At 57.5% G+C, this 6,497-nt stretch overlaps 1 long non-coding RNA gene across 1 annotated transcript; it reads left to right on the plus strand.

The window, feature by feature from the left end:
* The first annotated feature begins 518 nt into the window (after positions 1–518).
* Positions 519–5,768, plus strand: LOC144378487 (uncharacterized). Its single transcript, XR_013440198.1, has 2 exons — positions 519–2,526; positions 5,487–5,768. It is a non-coding gene; the product is annotated as an uncharacterized LOC144378487 (long non-coding RNA).
* Positions 5,769–6,497: the final 729 nt, after the last annotated feature.

The following is a 6,497-nucleotide window of genomic DNA, read 5'->3' on the forward strand; positions in this document are numbered from 1 at the left end:
ATGAATATCTTATTGATATTTGTGGAGTAGCCAGGCACACAGGGGAATCTCTTTAGCCCTAAGAAATTCGCCAGCACAGGATTATTATCACAACTGTTCAGATGAGTAAACCGAGGCTCGGGAGGTGAAGCAATGACCTTCCAGGGGAAGGTGCTGGGGGAGGTTGAACCCGTCCTGCAGAGTCCCCAGGGTCGTGGATTATGGACAACTGTCCTCCGCTCTCAGACTTTTCCCAAGATATGTGCCTTGGCCAGGAGACTGACCCTCTTTCCCCTCCTATCACTCCCAGCCTGGCTTCCAGGGGGTTTCAAACCGCTGGCTTTCCTCCTCTTAAACACAAAGAAAGAAAAGGGGCTGGGGTCATAGCTCAGTAGGGGAAGGGGTGTGGGGGAGGGCGGTTAGGACTTGGACGTGTATTTGGGAAACACAATTCAACCCTCTACAGTTATTAAGACTGTCTTAGGGAGGGCAGAGCAAGCTGGAGCCGTGGGCCTTGCTGGTGGCCCGGCAGCCCTTGGTTGTGTCCCCAGACTGAGGGCAGGGCTGCCCTTCCTCTCCTATCTCTGTCCCAGTCCCAGCCTGGGGAAAGTAAGCTGCGTTGCCACTTGGCAGAGAGAATCATGGACCCGCCCTTGCTAGGGAAGCCCTTGGCTGTCCCCACCCCTCCCAGCAATGTCCCAGCAGCTGTTGGTGGTGAAGCAAGCTGAAGGGCGAAGCAGGAGGGAGGTGACTGTGGGTTTCCCCAGGCCTCTGGTGACTGGGCTGGCTCCACTATGGTTGGCCTGCTCAGCACCCCCACCCCCCCAGGAACAGCCTCTTGCTTTTCCTGCACTGACCCCTGTCCTCCTGAGGTCAGAGCGGAGCTCCTCCCGGGGCCACCTGCCAGCCAAGCCCGCCAGCCAGCCTGTGAGCCCAAGGCACATCTCACTACTTTAGGTCTGTGGGGACGACGGGACGCCTTGGAGCGTAAAGGACACAGTGCTGAGCCGGATTCAGCTCGTCTCTTTTTCACTAAAAGCCAGTCCTGACTCCCCTGGCTGAGATCTGAGGGAGACGCGTGCTTTTATGTTTGCAGAGTCAGGACAACAAAGGTGCCCGGGAACCTGCAGGACCGGACCCCTGTGGGGGAAGGGAAGGGCTCATTCACCTTTTCCGTGTAGATTTGGGGGTTTAAGGCTCTTTGCGAGCTCTGACCTTCCCCCGGACCCCCACATCCCTCGCGGACTCTCGTGGTTTCTGTCCTGTTTTCTTCGTCTGCCTCCTTCTTCGCGCTGACGGTTTCGGGGTTTCCATCCTGAGCTCCGGGCAGGGTCCTCGGGAGCCCCTGAGCCTCCCCTCCGGAGCAGCTGCTCAGATCCTGGCTCCCATCCCTCCCGAGGGCTTCTTGCAAACTCAAGGGAGAGAATGGTTGAGAAACTGCTTGGTAAACCTGGGATTTGCTACCAAATGAGGAAGCTTATTACTAAAGACACGGTGCAGAACGCTCCGCGGCGCTCCATCAATCTCCTTTACTGTCAGAGGCCGCCGAGGGGGGCGCGGGCGAGAGCCGCCACTTTATTCTCCGATCCGCCCCCACCCAGCGAAGCCACCTCCAGGGGGCACCCGATCTCCGCCCGGCGGGGACCTGCGGGCGCTTCTCCTGACCCGCCCCGAGCGCGCTCCGACCCTGGGGTGGCTGGGGCCGAGGGGAGGGTCGCGAGCCCCGGGGGCGGGGGTGCTGAGAGGCTGGCAGGGAGCAGGGCGTGCACCCAGCGTGAGGTTCTTGGCTGCACTGATAGATGGCCAGGATGCAGCACGTATAATTCTGCAAGATTCAGAACATCCCTCAATGGCCACGTTTTCAGAAAATGGATGAAAAGCTGATCAAACAGACGTTTGATGCCAGGATGGAGAGGAGGCGGGTTGGGTTGGAGGCAAAGTGCGGGCTGGAGTTCTCCGGAGCGGGAGGAGGAGTCTTGTCATTCATCAGGCTTGGAAGAGAAAAGGCAGGGAGGCCTCACAGCGGCTCCTTCCCCTGCCTGGCTACGGAGGCAGGCGACCCTGGCCTGCCCAGCAGAGCGCCCAGGTGTGCAAGGGCAGGCTTGGCCGGGGCAACAGGCATGCTGGGGCCTGGCTTGCTGGTGAGCCGCGGTCCAATTTGGAGTTTGGCTCAGAATCCTGGTTCAGAGATGCTACCCCTTCTCCATGCCTGGGGAGGTAGGTGAGCTCCAAGGACCCTTCAGTAGAACCCGAGGTGGCAGGATTGCCCGCATAGGGCTGGCCTCCTGGCCCCCGAGAACAACTCCATCCAAACCTGTGGCCTCTTATAGTGCACAGGGCACTTTTGCTGCAGGAATATGAACGATTCTGTCCTCACCTCGCTGATGAGGAGGGTGATGGACATTCAGAAGACCAGCACAACTCGCCCAAGTTCTCACAGTTAGGAAGCAGCAAGGCTGGGCCTCTGACCCAGATCTCCTGCCTCCCAATCAAGACTCAGGATCCTAAATGGAGAGGCCACCCCCTCACCTAGGTCTCCTGAGTGAGGTAAGAAACTAGCAGGAGTTTGGGCGTTTTCTCTGGAATGGCCAAGGAGTGGTCCCCACACCCCACCTGCTTCTGTGTGCCTGCAAAGCCAGGAAAATCAATTCACCTTTCTCTCCCCCTCCCCCATTCTCTTTTCTTTCTTTCATCCCTGACTTGCCATATGTAATTGCAGTGTATTCACATGGGCCTACATGTCTGTGAAGTTTGCCAACGTGACACTTTTTAGCCTCATTTGGCTCAGTCTCTTTCTGTTCTGATTCCCCCCCTTCCTCCCTCCTATCCAATTGAGTGATGTTGGAATGGCCATATTTGGGGGGAAATTGATTTGGGTATGCACTTAGCTTGGGTCTGGGGGTATATATTATGTGACTCGAAGTTTCATCCACGCGTAGTTTAGTTATTCCTGGCTGTCTGAGGGCACAGGTGGCTTCCGGGAATATTCCTACCCATGAATGAAGAAGAATGAATCTAACGGGCACAGTGGTGCACACCTGTAATCCCAGCCACTTGGGAGGCCCAGGCAGGAGGACTGAAAGTTCAAGGCCAGCTTGGGAAATTTACTTCGACCCTGTCTTGAAAAATAAAAAGGACTGGGAATGTAGCTCAGTGGTAGAGTGCCCCTGGGTTCAATCCCTATTTTAAAAAGAGAAAGAACGAATGAATGAATCCAACAGATTCAGTGGATTTAAAATTTTTGTAATTTAGCCATGAAATACCGACATCAACAAAGATCACATAAAACTATAATAGGCTGCTGCACTGAGAACATCAAAGCCACGCTGGGTAATGAATGGGGCCTGTGTGAGGTGCATTTAAGAGTAGTTGCCACATGAGAAAACCTAACACACCATACCCTGAATTCTTACTGCTCCTACAAAAGAAACTTGATGAACGTTTTTATTATCTCCATAGAATAAAGCTTTATGAAATCCCTTGTTGTAGAAAAACACAGGGAACCGGGTGTAGTGGTGCACACCTGTAATCCCAGTGATTTGGGAGGCTGAGGCAAGAGGATCACAAGTTCAAAGTCAGCCTCATCAGCTTAGCAAGACCCTAAGCAACTCAGTGAGACCCTGTCTCTAACTAAAATACAAAACAGGGCTGGGGATGTGGCTCAGTGGCTGAGTGCCTCTGGGTTCAATCCCTGGTTACTCTCCCTTCCACCAAAAAAAAAAAAAAAAAAAAAAAAAGGAAAAAATTAGAATGTGGCTCAGTGAAAGAGCACCCGTGGCTTCCAGGCCTAATTTCGGTTTGGTAACTGTGCCTTGGGTTTTCAATGAAAGGCACCTCGGCACCGTGTGAGCCTCTAACCCCACAAAGCTAGCTTGGCACGGTGACCAACCTCCCCCGTAGTGGAAACAGGAAGATATGGAAAAGAGACAGGCTGGGGGCCAGAGCCCCCGGGGTCCAAATCCTGGTCTGCCACGTCCTCACCCTGGGATCCTGGGTTCTTTTCCTATGAAGTGGGGACAACCCTGTTCCTCACAGCAGGTTGTGAGATCGTGTGTCTAAAGAGCCAGAAGGCCAGCGGCCCTTCGCGCCTGCCGGTCCTCGTTCCCCTTGCCCCATCTTTTCCTGATGTGCACCCCACATGCAGCTTCTGCACCTTGGGAGGCCACACTCAGTGGGGGCGTGTTCTCCTCCCTCCACCCTTCCTCACAGAGTGGGTGCCAGAGCCTGCAGCCCACGGCCCAATCCTGCCTTTTTGTGAAGCACAATGACTGGCGCACAGTCTCCGCTGGTCCAGCAGGCGGCTGGCTGCAGGATGGGGCACCAGGAAGGGGGTCTTCCAAAGCAGCCCCTCTCTCTGGGGGCCACCTGACTGGAACTCTGTGGGGCAGGAGGGACTTCCCGTGTGGCACACAGCCATCAGCATCACAGTCTGTCACTGAAGGCCACCCAGGTCCTCAGGGGAAGGATGACTTCTGGGGGCAGAGAAGTGGCAGGGCATGGGGTCCCCTACAGCTGCTTGGCCCCAACCCCACCTCCAAGGAAGAGGGGGACCCAAGAGGACCCCAGGAGGCATCTGTCCAGAATGAGGGAGGGGCCGTGGTCTCTCCGGCCTCTGTCCTGGTCAGATCCCAGCTGGACACCAGGGAAGGCAGGCAGGTGACCAGCCCCGTTCCTGGTCCCCAAGCAGCCTAGGGTCCTGCCCCGCCCTCTGGTCCTTCTTTGGTGCTGGGGATGGAACTCAGGGCCTTGTGCATGCTGGGCCAGAGCTCTGCACCAAGCTGTACCCACAGCCCCTCCCCAACCCCTCCCTCACACCCCTTCCTTCCCCCTTGGTTTCTGCCCCTGTGTCCTGGGCAGGACTCAGCAACATCTATGGGTGGGGAGGCCACGACCCGGCAGGGAGGGTGAGAGAGGCTCAGGAGCAGGGTCTTGGTGCTCAGCCCAGGGCTGGCCACGGGGGCCCCTTTAACACCAGAGGGAGAGCTGATCTGAGGCCCACGCCCTCCTGGGACAGCTCTGCGGCACCGCGCTCTCCTGTGCAGGGCTGGCTTCGCGCTTTCAGACTCAGACACCCACTAGCCGCCTGTGACCAGAGGCCTCCTTAGCGCTTATTGCTTTAGCTAGAATCCCCCGAGGTGCACTCCCCCTCTGCGTTAAGGGTCAGTGCTCCTCTGGGGACTCTTCTCCCTGTTCCTCATTCATTCAGTGAGATGTGCTTGAGTCCGGGCACCTGCAAAGTTGGAGGAGCTGTCACCCAGGAAGGGGGCTGTGGGGAGAGGAGGCTACAGAGAGCTCCTGATAGCGGGGAGGGCGGACACCCCGAGGGCTGCCACAGGACAGCACTTGGGAGCCAGTCGCAGCTGAGCTGGACTCAGGGACTGTGACCTGCGGGAAGCACCGTGGCACCGAGAGCCAAAGGGCTGGGCACAGCGGATTTTTTCCTTCCTCTTTTCCTATCCCGATGGACCATGGTCATTGTCGCTCGGCGTGTCCCTTGGAAACTCCAGCATCTCTTCAGCCTGCGGAGCGTTTTCTAGAGAGTGAGATCTCCCGTCCCACGAGTGCAGGGCGTCTCCAGCTTCCAAACGAGCTCTCCTCTGGAGAAGGCCCTTCCTCTCAGAAATCCTGTCGCGGAAGGTGCCGGGCTGCCCGCAGCGGCCAGGAAGCTGCTCGGCTCGGAGCGCTGCGAATCTCTGTGTGTGAGATGAAGGCAGGAGAAATCGATGCGAAGCTGCGGTGCCAGTAATTTTTGAGCAGAAACAATAAATGGCTTTCTCCATCTGACTGTGGACCTGGGAGGAGGCAGTCTTCACCAGAGGCTCCGGGGAGGAGGGGCTGCCCGCTGGCTCCCGGGGCTCGCTCAGCCTCTGGCTGCTCCTCTGGAGCTTGGAAGGAGGCTTGAGACCGCCCTGGCCTGATTCTGTGGCAGGCTACGCCTCAGGCTCCCAGGCAGGGCCCGGCACAGAGAGTCCCCTGCAGAGGTTGGTTAATGAGCCAACAAGTGACCCCAAGTTCCTTGTGGATCCCTGAAGGCAGTATCAGGACCCCTGCAGGCAGTACAGGTGCTGGCCCGAGTGCCTGGCCATCTTGGGATCCAAGGCCTTGTGACTTTGACCCAAGTCATGTCATTAGCCTCCCCAGCCCTGGGGGTGGCGGAGCAGGCCCCGTCACAGCCCAGTGGAAGAAAAAGGGAGCCCTCCTGAGGCAGGAGGCTGAGGTGGAGGCAGTCCCCAGGCTGCTGCTGCTGCCAGTCCCTGACTTTACCTCTGGAACCCCAGCAGGGCCAGCTCCAAGGCCAGCCTCCACCTGCTCTGGCAAATGGGGTGGTACCTGGAGGGCCCCCTGGCCTTCCCCTCCTCCCAGGCCACCCTTCTCGTCAGCATTCCTGCCACTCGGTCAACGCCACACTCTCAGGTCTACGCCCCCTGCATCTCTCCTGGCTGGACTCTGGGTTGTTCTCTGTGACTTGTCCTCCTGCCCCCTCCTAAAGAGACTTGCACCAGGGACAGGCCGACTAA

The sequence above is a fragment of the Ictidomys tridecemlineatus genome, chromosome 6 (genome assembly GCF_052094955.1).
Source record: "Ictidomys tridecemlineatus isolate mIctTri1 chromosome 6, mIctTri1.hap1, whole genome shotgun sequence".
Classification (NCBI taxonomy): domain Eukaryota; kingdom Metazoa; phylum Chordata; class Mammalia; order Rodentia; family Sciuridae; genus Ictidomys; species Ictidomys tridecemlineatus.